The sequence below is a fragment of the Aegilops tauschii genome, chromosome 3 (genome assembly GCF_002575655.3).
Source record: "Aegilops tauschii subsp. strangulata cultivar AL8/78 chromosome 3, Aet v6.0, whole genome shotgun sequence".
Classification (NCBI taxonomy): domain Eukaryota; kingdom Viridiplantae; phylum Streptophyta; class Magnoliopsida; order Poales; family Poaceae; genus Aegilops; species Aegilops tauschii.
In genome coordinates this window covers 599741603-599754933 of record NC_053037.3, presented here as the reverse complement: position 1 = coordinate 599754933, position 13331 = coordinate 599741603, and the positions used below count along the sequence as shown (strand labels likewise).

Here is a 13331-nt window from a genome sequence, read left to right as displayed (position 1 = left end):
TGCACAAAGTATGGTTGATTGGGGGAAATCTGTCCAGACTACAGTGGAGAGTAGCCTTGGTGGTGTGCACAAGTTTCTTATGGTGTGTATATTTCTCTTGTGCAGTCATTTTGTTTCTATTATAGCCACTTGACACAACTTTCTAATTTTTCTAAAAAATTTCAGACCATCGCATCCCTTCAAGGAATACCAGCGCCTGAGTTTCCATGCATTGTTATACCACCACCTCCAGCTTTTCGAACTTTAGCCACTTCGTCTCCGATCTGTTCTCCAGAAGTGGTATGTACCTATGTCTTTTTAAATGCAATAGCGCCAAATAGGCCAAATGAGAACAGAAAAGGAATATGTTGTAGTATATCAGCAAATGCGCAAAAACAAGTGAAAATTTCCCAGAATAGTAGTCGACATATGGTTGCACTTTGTTTTTTGGTTCAAATTTTTGGCCAAATAGTGCTGAATTGGTATTTTAGTTTTACTTTTTAATCGGTTTGGCAAATATGATTGAAAATTTCGCAGAATAGTAGGCATCATATGGTTGTCCTTCTGTCAAAATTTCTTAATTTTCTGGACATTTGTTATTTTGGTTCAATTTTTTTGCCAAATAGGGGCTGAATTGGTATTTCCATTTTATTTTTTAGTTGGTTAAGCAAATACAATTGAAAATTTCCCAGAATGCTAATAATGACATTTGTGCAGCCCTCTGCCGGCGAATCAACAAATGATGTTGAAAATATGGATAATACATTACGTGGAGCGGAAGATGGAATGTTTGGCGGCTTCTTTGATGCAAATGGTAATGATGCGAATGTTGTTGCTGCTGGAACTTTCTCCCCACCTGGTGATGATTTACCTAGATTTTGAGATATATCTCATCATGGTGAAGGAGGTGGTCTGAACTTTTTTTATTGATTAATTGGAAACAAATGGACAATTATCCTGTTGGCCATGCACTTGGTTAAGGTTGTGATATTCTGGATCAGTGAATCATATGATGCATGGTGTATGTATTCGAGGCTACTAATTGGCACCTAGGTAGATGACATTTTGTGAGTTCTAGGTACTAAGCTAGATGCCATCTTTTGTAAAGAGTGGTACTATTATGTAAACTCTTTGATGTTGCTATTTATAATGATGGTGGTTGAAATATATATTTCATGTGATTGTTTTCTAATTTTTGAAGTGATTTTATACAATTATTTTTTATAGTTTAATTTGTACAGAACAATATTAATTTGCCCCAATAATGCAATATTTTGAAATAATGATTCCCTAGGGTTTGTAAACCCAAGGGGTCTAAACTGGACTAACAGCGGTCGCCGTTACACAATATCTCTACTCCTAATGTCTCGGTTGGTAGTCTTCGCGGTTAATTTTCGTCCCACCTACCATGGTTTTTTTCGTCCCTCGTCCCACCTCACCCACCACCTACCACTTTCGTTGCGTTTTTTTGTCGGTTTTTTTTGTCCTCGTCCCACCTCTTACTTTACGTCCCGCTCGCTCGAAAAAAAAAACGGGCGAAGATAGTCGTACGAACGGAAAACACCGTACGAAGCGGGAGCGAGCCCCCTCGCAGGAACCAGAGATCGATGCCCTATGCCGCCGCCGCCGCCGATGCCTCCTCCTCCACCTCCATTCCCAAGCGACGGCGTCCGCGGCCGCAGTCTTCTCCCCCAGCCACCATGGCTGCAGATCCACCCACGGCCGGTCGTCTAAGCTGCAAGCATGGATGGATGGATCCAGGAAGGTATCCTTCCTCCCTGGGTGGAGCGAGCTGCAGATCCCGTCCGGCCCTCTGGAGCCGGCCATCTCCGCCTCCTCCTCGCCGCCGCCGGGGATCACGTCTTCACCAAGCGCGAGCTCCGCCCCATCCGACCGACCGCAAAGGGGTGAGTTTTCTTCATCCCGAACCCTCCTGATTTGCTTACTGCACTGTTGCCATTCCAATGGAGACCAACCTCTTCTGGCAACGCACGGGCATGCTACTCCTCTCCCTCCCAATATCGCCATGGATTTCGCGCTGCTGGAGCCCTTCCTCTCCCTCCCCGATCTGCCGTGGATCTTGTGCTGCTAGACCTGCTCCTCTCCCTCCCAATGGATCTCGCGCTGCTGGAGCCTTCCTCTCCCTCCCCGATCTGCCATGGATCTCGCGGTGCTGGAGCCCTTCCTCTCCCTCCCCGATCTGCCCTCGATGTGGTCTCCTTCTGTAGCGCCTCCCCATTAGTTAGGCATTCCATTCACCAGGTACGTACATGCATCTCGCGTTGGAGGAGATTGATCGGGACAAAGCAGGCTACACGGAACCACTCCAAGCTCCTATACTATCGCCTCGTGTGTTGCCTGCTCCACCTCCTTACGGATACGCTGCTTCTTTTTCATGTCCCATCCGCTGGTGTCCACACTGCCCCTTGACTCTATCTGAAGCGAGGCAGACCTTGCCTACAAGCCTCAGTCCAGTGCACGAGTGTTCGTCCTGATTCTTCTAACTGATGAAGCTTTTGTCGATCGTACTATTTTCGGGTGCTATCAGTCCAAGTGTTCATCCATTCTGATCTATTTCTTTGGATAATTTATGGAGGTTGTGGTTCTGGTATTTGTACGTGTTCGCAAATTGTTCACGAGGCCTGGTTAGTATCTTATAGACTGCAAAAGCACATCTCTTAGTTCTTTAATATGCAATTACTTAGATTTATAGTCGTAAATGTATATCATTAATGCCAGGTTCTGTTACTTATGGTTGTTGTCAAAGGAGGAAATAATAGGGAGGATTGGAGATGCACGGGGCATGCCATGGCAATGAAGCGTACACCGTGGACAACTAAGCGTACACCATGTTAATAAAATTTTATATGTCCAATTTATGATTTTGTGTCAGTTCTGATGGTTTGAGAAAAATTAAGTGATCCAACATAAACAAAAGCTAATTACTTCAATTCAGTTATGCAAGCTGAAGAAGGTACAAACTATTAACTCTGATCTTCTAATGCTTCCTCTCTTTTTAATGTGGTTTAGCTCAACAAACAATATTTTCTTTCTGGCATACTGCACTAGCTCTAATTTGAGTACTTCAATTCAGCATAAAGTAGCTTATTTGCCCTCCTATGGTTAATCTACAATGATATGTACTGTCCTCAAGTACACTGTCGTGTTTTGGCAAGCGATTTGAAGCTAGCGTGCTGTATTTTTGCAGGCGGTTGCTTTAATCCAATTTTGCAAGCAATCTGAAACCAACAAGCCTTGTTTCTTGCCAAAGTGGTGGCTTTACATGCCAACAGTACTTGTGGTGTGTAGTTTAAATTGTTTAAGGAAGTTTTGATTTTCCCCACCAAAAAGGAAGACTTGATTTGATGCCTCTAACTGATTATATCCTTAATCAAACAATGGATATTGAATAACTGCGTCATATTTGGAGGTAACTGTGGCGTGTCATATGTTTTGGGATACAGGTAATACTATACTTTACTTACCAAATTACATTACTAACAGAAAGTTTACTTATAATGATAGGAAATCCTATCTGTATTGATGGAGCTAGAACTACATAGTATAATCAACATGTGTCTAGCTCAGAGCCTTTGTCCTCTAATTCCATGTTATGTATGCTTTCTCCTAAAGTTTCCATGAATTTTGCTTTACACCAAAAACTTAATCGAACTCCTTCAGGGACAAAAGTAAACATATACTACATATCTTGATATATATATGCCTCTTCCTCTGAGTAGTATGCCCCAATTTTTAGTTCTTCATATACATTTTCTCTTGCATAGTATATTAAATTTTCTCAAAAAAGGTACATGCTTCTATTATGCATAGATAGTGTATGAAACATCTTTTTAATTAAGATGTCCTTCAGTAAAAATATTGTGGATTAGGAATATTTGGATAACATACAAGATATGTACCCTTGCCTTTTCCCGAAAAGACTAGACGCCCATTGTGAGTTGGAAACATCTGTATATTCTTTTTCAAGTAGAGTTAGGAATCTATTTTTAATTAAGAAACATATTTTGTCTGAAGGGTGGAAATGCACCTTTCATAAACTTAGGGCAGCACAAGCGCACAACCAGTTACCGTCATCTCCAAATGTGCCGATATAATTGGCAATGCATGTTTCTACATATTTTAAGTATACACTAGGACAATGCCTGTGCGTTGCTACAGGAAAAATAATATTATTTTCATATCCGTAGCTCAAAGCACTCATATGTGCATGGATCATATAGTCAAGTGAATCATCAAGATTTGTCGTAAATAAAAAGTTCATTCAGCTTAATCCACTTTTTGTTAAAGCATCGTGCATGCAGCCATGCTTCGCTAGGAGCCGACATTCCTTCCAATATCATTGACATTCCCCAAAAAAGATGACACTATAGGCCAAGTGATTTTAAAAAAAAATTATTCGCGAAAACAAGCCAAGTAATTTAACTGATGTTCCATTGGAAGAGTAAACATGCATGACAACAACCTTATGGACTACATCATTGAAACATCCTCAACACGTATATTATTTTCATTTGAAATTCATTTACATGTATTTCTATGCACTGAGCTCGTTAATATGGATGTTAATTATGTTGAGATTGCTCCTATGAGCACATTCATAGACCTCAACACGGATGTCCTCATTAAATGTTGTGTGTGTAATATATTTTAAATTCTTTTTGGTTTGGTTATACAGCTTCCAAAACATGGCTACAACGAACTTGCTCCTATGAGCACATTCTTGTTTTGTTTCTCAAGGACGGGTAAATATATAATCTTTTTAGCTCAGTATGAGATTGAATTGGTCACAACAATAGAGTGATTTCATTTATATGTATCAAATACATCAAGACAGAGTAACTGGCAGTCTGGCACTAATTAGAATGATACAGTGTATTGTTTTGTTTCTCCGAGGATGTTACAGTAAGTCTGTGTCTAGAGATTTTGATTCTGCAAAATTCACACACTATAGCATATATACCATTGCGTAAGATAACCCTCTATTTAGTGCCATGATGCCATTAGTATACAAATTGCGCCTCCAGCCCTGCCATCTATCATGAACCTGTATGCTTGTGTCCGGATTCTTCGTAATATGCTACTGTGATTTCCTTTGTTGTTGTCGACTCGTTTAGGGGAGCCACCTGTCAGCACCATGTCTGGAAACAGCTGTGCGGTCTAGAATAAAAATATGTATTAGACATGGGTAGGATATTGAGGGTCAGGTTAATTCCAAGAAGAGGGTCTTCTGAATGTTGTTTCCTTGTCGCCGAAGACAGTTGACTCTGAGGAATGTAGGTAGGCTGGCTATGTCGCCGAGCTTGAGGGAGAGCCCACTACCTTTTCTGATTAATGTTGTTTATGTTTAGAGCTGGTCCTAACAACCATATACAGCTAAAAGAAAAACATCCTAATCTAATGTTATCTCACCTAGAAGAAAAGCATCCTAATTTAATGTTATCTCTGATTTCTTTTGCAAATGTTATTGTTCGTAATTTCCGAGCTTGTGTAACGTCTTTGTTTTATTGGTGTCCATTGGGAGTATTCTTATGCAGGATTGCTTCTTCAGACTGCAAATGAAGCTTGTGCACTCTGGGAGGCGACGAATAAACTTCAGAAGAAGTTGGATGATCTTACTTTGTAAGACTTACTTTTGAAAGGAGAATGCGTGTATATTTTTCTCTGTCTTCATTGCTTTTATGTTTATTGTGTTCCCTTTATTTTCGATGTGCTACCCTGCATGTCGTAGTTTGAGACAGTTCTGCTTGTTCCTGCCAGTATAAGGACAGATAATTTTTGTGTCTTGCAAATTCATTCTTTTGTGAACATTTCTTCTATGGTTGTTTTCCTGCATTTGATATTCTATGAATGTAAATGAGAATCAGCAGGTGTGACAGCATTCAGTAATAGTTTCCCTTTATTTTCCACTAGACGGAATCGAAGAGGGACGATGTGGTTCGGTGGTCAACGCCTGCTATGCGGGATGCAGTATGGTATGGCTCGGGCATCTCGAGAAGGGGCTCTGTCCGCAAGGCCTCCTCCACGCCAGTGTGTTCTCTGATGAAAACCTTCTCTTCGCTCACGCACGCACCGACGCAACTGACCAGCCGCGGAGGTGTTCGAGGATTCTGTCCCGGGGCTGCGCATGGAGCTCGTCAACGTCTGTGTCTTGCCATTGCTCAACACCGCCCTGCCGGCTGGGGTTCTTATTTGCCATCGAGGCCTTCCGCAATAGGGTCCATGGTGCCTGATTGCTTCCTCTCGGACTGGATCAGGGGTCCAACCACCCAGTAAGCTATACCTCATCTTCCCTCTTCTCTTAAAATATCTATATGGTTCTTGGTCTGATTCTCAATAAAGAGCTCAAACTCGAGATGAGTTTTTGGTTATCCTGTCCTATTTTGTTGGTACAGTTTATTGTACTACTGTCTTGAGTGGCTAATATTTACTGAGATGGGGTAATAGGTATAGTGTTTTTCTATTTCAATACTTCATGTGATTTCTTCCTGGTCTATGTCAATTTATGTTTGTTCTGAATAATTTACCAACACAGTCCAGGTTCATGTGCATAGCACATGTTAAAAAAATCTCAAATATCTGCATGGTATATATATATCCAATCATTATCTTTTCCAGAATGAAGAAAAGGTATGAGAAAGATAATACTAATATTCATGTAGTTGCAATTGCAACCAGAGAATCCATGGTGTGTTGGTTTGTTTCTGATTATATGCATGATCTTTCCTTTGAAATTTAAATATTTATTAGATTGTAGAATTGCCAGTTATAGAAAATATGACAAGGTATTTTCAGTTGTGATATCACAGTGTCCTTTTTGTGATTTTCATTTGTAGCACTGAGTTGTGCAGATTTATGATGGTCAAAATATTGCTGGCTAAATCTATTTCCCCTGAATTAGTAGAGTTATTTGTTCCATTGTGCACACCTGAATATTCAGAGTAATATGCAGGCAACAACATCTACATGTACTCGGTCAATCACTACTCTGCACTAGAAAATTTCTATGAGCACACTTAAGTAGTAACCTTATGTTGGTATGCATATGAGAAATAAGATCTATATTATTTATCTTGAACCTGCAAATCATTTTAGACCACTGAGTGCATTCTGAAAAATTGCTTGTTTGGCTAAGGTTAAGAGATCTAGCAAATGAGTCCAGGTCTCAAAGAACAAGGTGCATGTTGAGTATTTCTCCTCCCTCCCCATCTGGGCGAAGAAGACATGCTGGACTTGGGCGACTTCCACATCTCCCTCCTTGACGGCGTCTAGAAGATACTCGGCAAATTCTAAACAGATTCATGACAGTACTGGTACCAAGTGAAAACGAATTCTTGCTATGATATGGATCCCTGTTCTGATTTTAGTGAAAAGTTTTCTTGCTCTTATATGGATCATCCCATGTTCTGATTTTGAGTGGAGAGTTTAGTTTCTTAAGTCTTGTCATTAACATGAAACTGAGATATTCTGTTCGCATGACCTCTAGGGCCGTACAGGGAAACCATGACGCCCCTGTTGGGGAGCTCTTAGTTGCAGCGCAAACTGCAAGGCTTTGTCAACTCACTCCTGTTTACTAAGCGCTATGGCTTCTTTCTGCAGAAGATGGATAGTTTTGTGCTTGTTCTCTTCACCAGCTTCTTCATGAACTACTAATATGACTACATTTCGACCATGTCATTCAGTTCTAGCAAAAACATTAACTTTACATATTGTATATATATAACCAGGTTCATGGGTACAAAAGCGGACAGAGGAGATGAGGAGCATGCACCATGGCAGAATCATCGAGGGACAGCTGGATAAAGTGAGACACTGCATTGTATATATTAACCAAGTTCTGGGTAATCCTATTGTTGTTGGTCCGACTCCAGTTTCAGTATCTACTGGCCGGGAAATTGCTATGCATAATAGTCTATTCTAATGCGGGTCATAACAGATCCATACCTCTTCTCTTTTAGGTAACAATTGTGGAGCACAATAGTGGTGGACATAGACCCTGTGAAGAGAGGTGGGAGGAAAATATTGTCTGTGTCAATATATGGTAAAATAATATGATGCAATGAAGAAACAGTGTTGATGTTTTGAAATATTTGTTTCACGTCGTGACAACAGTGGCGTTAATTTATTCATTTGCAAGGATGTATCTGACTATTTTGTTGTTGTCTTAAAATATTTGTGCGGCACTTCATGGCAACAGTGCCAATAACTTATTCATTTGTAAGGAAGTGTCTGAATATTTTGTTTTTGTCTTGAAATATTTGTGCTACTTCGTGACAATATTGGTAATAATTTATTCATTTGCAAAGATGTGTGTACCTATTTTGTTTTTAATTTTATGCTCCCATGAAATGGTAAAGAATTGGTTCATCATGTTTGCGCAGTGAGTATTCAAAGTTGAACATGTTATATCACCATGTGAAATCTTCATGCTAATTATATATGTATATTGCTCGTGTAAGATGATGAGTTGAGAACATAATTTTTATTACACTTCCATGTGAATGAAGCTAAAGACAACACTCCGGACTTTGAAAGGGTATATCTTAAGCGCATCAAGTAGATCTTAAAATTATTTGGATCATTGCTCTTTAGGTAGAACAAGGTATACATCATTGGATTACATTGCAAGTGAAGTGGATTAAAATTATTTTTCAATTGCTGCAGGCTATCTTTTCTATACATGTGATATATTTATATGTGTAGTCAGAAAAAAAATAGGCCCGTGGCAACGCACAGGCATTCTACTTCAGTATGCATATGTAAAGTTGAATGGACCTTTGAGAATAACCTCTATAGTTCTCCATAGTTATTTGTTGTTTTGTGGCAATAATATGTGATGGTTTAATCCACTCTATTATATTGTAAATATGAAAAAAATTGTCTCTGTTGCAACGCATGACGAATGTGAGGTGGGGTCTTACAGCGGGAAATCGAGAGCGAAGGGGAGAGTCCAATAGGAAAAGTGAAGGGTGCGTCATGGGGTGGAGTGGAGTTTTTCTATTGGGTTGGAATGACAACTTTGTTTGATAGCTGTCTGGGATAGACAGCAACATCTCATCATGCAACATGGTAAGTAAGGTCTTTTGTCCATTGTTTGTCATGGTTTATTGTTGTTTCTAATAGCTACCACTTGTAGATTTATTTTTCATGTGAATCCATCGGTCGATACATCTTGTACGTTATCCACAAAGAGGCATGTCGATTATCTATTCTGGACCCTATTCATACAACACAACCGTTGGAGATGAAAAATACGAGGCACTTAGTGAAATTAAAAGGTTTTGCGAGAGAATTCAAAGAAGCACTCGAAATAAAGCTACCAGGATAGCATTCTGATATATCAAAATGGCAATGTTTATTTCCTAATGGTATTCCAATGAGCGTAGACGGGTAATTAATTCATAATACAAACATTTATTTTTCTTATCATCATATTTAATATAATAATAATTTAGGAAATTGCAGGGATTTGTATGGCTATTTTTTTCCATTTTATGCTCTTGTGGAATGGTAAAGACTTGGCGAAGCCTGTTTGCACAGTGAGTATTTTCCATTACACATGTGCTTAGACCTTCCACGTGAAGTATTTGTGCTAACTACATATACTTTTGCAGGATGGGTATGAGTTGAGGAAGCAACTTTTTATTATACTTTCTCAAACATCGTGCAAATGAAGCTAAAGACAACTTTCATAATATTGTGCGAGAATTTCTTAAGCGCATCAAGTAGATCTCAATAGTTTGTAATAGATTTTGAGTTGGATCATCACTTTATATGTATACATTGTTAGTTCGCCATTTTGATATTAGTTTACATTACAAGTGAAGTGGACTTCAATTATTATGCAATTGTGACCGTGTTATATTGTCCTAGCTGTGAAATTTAGCATGCATTATCTTTTTATAACTTCAGCAAAATATTTCAGAAGCCCGTGGCAACCAGGTTTTTATGTCAATCCACCATATTTTCCAGACAGTTGGGGAACTGACTGCGGTAGCGGAGCTGTGGGAGTGGTGGACATGCAATGAGGGAAGGACAAAGAGGAGAGGATTAGGAAGGACGGTTGGAGGTGTCGGAGCTGAGAGAAAAGAGGGAAATACCAAAGGGAGCTGGCATGGAAAGAAAGCAAAGTTGTGCCCCAAGGTTAGAGTGTGATCGTGCTATAAATGTTCCCTTTTATCAATGCCCGTGTTCATTCTCGAAGGCTCCACACAATCATTGTGAAGGAAGATGGCAAACTCATTGAGGACAATCATTGTGGTGATTTCTAAGCTCAATTTCTGGTGGAGTAGTCTCATGACAAATTAAGAGGACAACCCATGAGTAACTCATAAATTTGTAAAATCACCTTGTTTTTTCATGCATATTCATGTTACCTACAAACGTTAGATGTGATTGATTTGGTGAAGAAACGATGGAGGAGATGGTGGTTTTGCAATGTAAAATATATGTCTGAATCAAGTATTGTTCATTTAATCATCTATTTCATTTTTCCAAAATAATTGTCGGTTTGATTTATTTACAAGGATTCGCTCGTAGCAACGCACGGGCACCTCCAATCAGCAAAATATTTAAGAAGCCCGTGGCAACGCACGGGCATTATACTAGTTTCCCTAGGGAAGGAGTCTAACCCAAAGGATATCAACTTTACAGGTTAGCATGCGGGCCACCCGTCACTTCTGTCCCTAGGGCACATAACCCAAGGGAAAGAGGACTATACCTAGGGTCACTAGTAGAAAAATGGTATAATGTGAAACTCATTAGTCCCATTTTGGTATTGAACCGGCACTAATGTGACCATTAATGCCGGTTCCAACGGCCAGGCGGGCGGCGCTCATTAGTACCGGTTCGTGGCGATCCTTTAGTACCGGTTCGTGCCACGAACCGGTACTAAAGAGGTGGTGGCCTTTAGTACGGGTTGGTGGCTCCAACCGATACTAGGGGGGGGGGGGGTCTTTAGTACCGGTTGGAGCCACCAACCGGTACTAAAGGTGGTGGCCTTTAGTACGGGTTGGTGGCTCCAACCGGTACTAAAGACCCCCCCCTTTAGTACCGGTTGGAGCCACCAACCAGTACTAAAGGTGGTGCGCTGCCACCCGCAGTGCACAATGTTTAGTCCCACCTCGCTAGTTGAGAGGAGCTCGCACCGGTTTATAAGCCCCTCCGCGGCTACCGTGTCGAGCTCCTCTCTAAGCAGACCTTTGTTGGCCTATTGCAACTTGCAAGTCTTCTGCCCTGTGGGGCCTATTGGGCCGTACGGGCCTGCATCCTGGCCCAACTAGAGATTGGGTTTCTAGTCGTATGCAGGCCGTCGGCCCAGTAGGCTGGCTGTTTTTGCTTTATTTCAAAAATAAAAATAAAAAAAATCCTTACCAACCGGGACTAAAGGTCCCCCAGACCACGGCGCGCCTCGTGCCACGTGGTGGGCCTTTGGTCCCGGTTCGTGTTAAACCGGGACTAAAGGGGGGGGACCTTTAGTCCCCACTCTTTAGTACCGGTTCCAGAACCGGTACTAAAGGTCCTTACGAACCGGTACTAAAAGTCGTTTTTCTACTAGTGGGTATTCCTTCTTCACCCTAGGGAAACCAAGATTTCCCCACCATTCGTGCCCTAGGGCGATTTCCCTAGGGGATACACTAGGGAAACCCCTTTCCCTAGTGTTTTTACCCGTATGCTTAGGGTATCCTGCCCCAGGGACGGAGCTCACGTGTAGGCACTGGTGTCAGTTGACACCAATGCCATTCGGTGCTTCAGCTAATAGCTTTACCGATTTGTGCCTTTGACCCCAGAAAAAAGATCGATTGACCCCAGCCCACCCCAGAACAAAAAGCCCAAAGTCTTAGCCCAGTTAGATAATTACAACATTAAAGAAGAAGTATTGATATGTTTGCTAACCTAGCACACAGTCCACATGGCCCAATCTATCTGGTGCCAAGAAAAAACCCTACTAATTTCTGGACGCAGCTGGCCGCCAGGTCGCAGTAGGTCATGACGCACACCTCTCTCGAGCGATTCGCTTCCTCATCAATGACATCGATGCCCAAATCCTCTGCACACCTATCGCTGCTATCAGGGAACTACACAATGGTGGACGGCGCTAAATTTGGTTCGTCGATGTCCACTCGCCGGCCGCGTCACCCTAATCTGTAGTCCTGCGATTATTGATTGTCCACTTCGGTTCATCCCAGGTACCCAAGGCGCTGACAAACATGTGTGCAATGTTGGGAATCGTAGCATAATTTTAAAATTTTCCTACGTTCACCAAGATGCATCTATGGAGTATACTAGCAACGAGGGGAAGGGAGTGCATCTACATACCCTTGTAGATCGCGAGCGGAAGTGTTCCAATGAACGTGGATGACGGAGTCGTACTCGCCGTGATCCAAATCACCGATGACCGAGTGCCGAACGGACGGCACCTCCGCGTTCAACACACGTACGGTGCAGCGACGTCTCCTCCTTCTTGATCCAGCAAGGGGGAAGGAGAGGTTGATGGAGATCCAGCAGCACGACAGTGTGGTGGTGGATGTAGCGGGTCTCGTGCAGGGCTTCGCCGAGCTTCTACGAGAGAGAGAGAGGTGCTGCAGGGGAGGAGGGAGGCGCCCAAGGCTGTTGTATTGCTGCCCTCCCTCCCCCCCTTTATATAGTCCCCTGGGGGGGGGGGGGGTGCGCCAGCCCCAAGAGATGGGATCTCAAGGGGGGCGGCGGCCACAAGGGGGGGAAGGGGTTGCCTTGCCCCCCAAGGCAAGGGGGAACTCCCCCCCCAGGGTTCCCAACCCTATGCGCATGGGGGGAGGCCCAAGGGGGGCGCCCCAGCCCACTAGGGGCTGGTTCCCTTCCACTTTCAGCCCACGGGGCCCTCCGGGACAGGTGGCCCCACCCGGTGGACCCCCGGGACCCTTCCGGTGGTCCCGGTACAATACCGATAACCCCCGAAACTTTCCCGGTGGCCGAAACTGGACTTCCTATATATAATTCTTCACCTCCGGACCATTCCGGAACCTCTCGTGACGTCCGGGATCTCATCCGGGACTCCGAACAACTTTCGGATTTCCGCATACATATATCTCTACAACCCTAGCGTCACCGGACCTTAAGTGTGTAGACCCTACGGGTTCGGGAGGCATGCAGACATGACCGAGACGCCTCTCTGGTCAATAACCAACAGCGGGATCTGGATACCCATGTTGGCTCCCACATGTTCCACGATGATCTCATCGGATGAACCACGGTGTCGAGGATTCAATCAATCCCGTATGCAATTCCCTTTGTCAATCGGTATGTTACTTGCCCGAGATTCGATCGTCGGTATCCCAATACCTTGTTCAATCTCG

General features: G+C 42.6%; 1 long non-coding RNA gene across 11 annotated transcripts; it reads left to right on the top strand.

The window, feature by feature from the left end:
- The first annotated feature begins 1529 nt into the window (after positions 1–1529).
- On the top strand, positions 1530–8218 carry LOC109783560 (uncharacterized). 11 transcript variants are annotated; one of them, XR_006671187.2, is made up of 5 exons: positions 1530–2624; positions 2719–2953; positions 3188–5619; positions 5911–7801; positions 7956–8218. It is a non-coding gene; the product is annotated as an uncharacterized lncRNA (long non-coding RNA). The 11 variants fall into 11 exon arrangements; XR_005752815.3 differs by having other exon boundaries at positions 1530–5619; positions 5911–5972; positions 6087–6269; positions 7133–7801; XR_005752816.3 differs by having other exon boundaries at positions 1530–5619; positions 5911–6269; positions 7133–7310; positions 7484–7801.
- The last annotated feature ends 5113 nt before the right edge of the window (positions 8219–13331 follow it).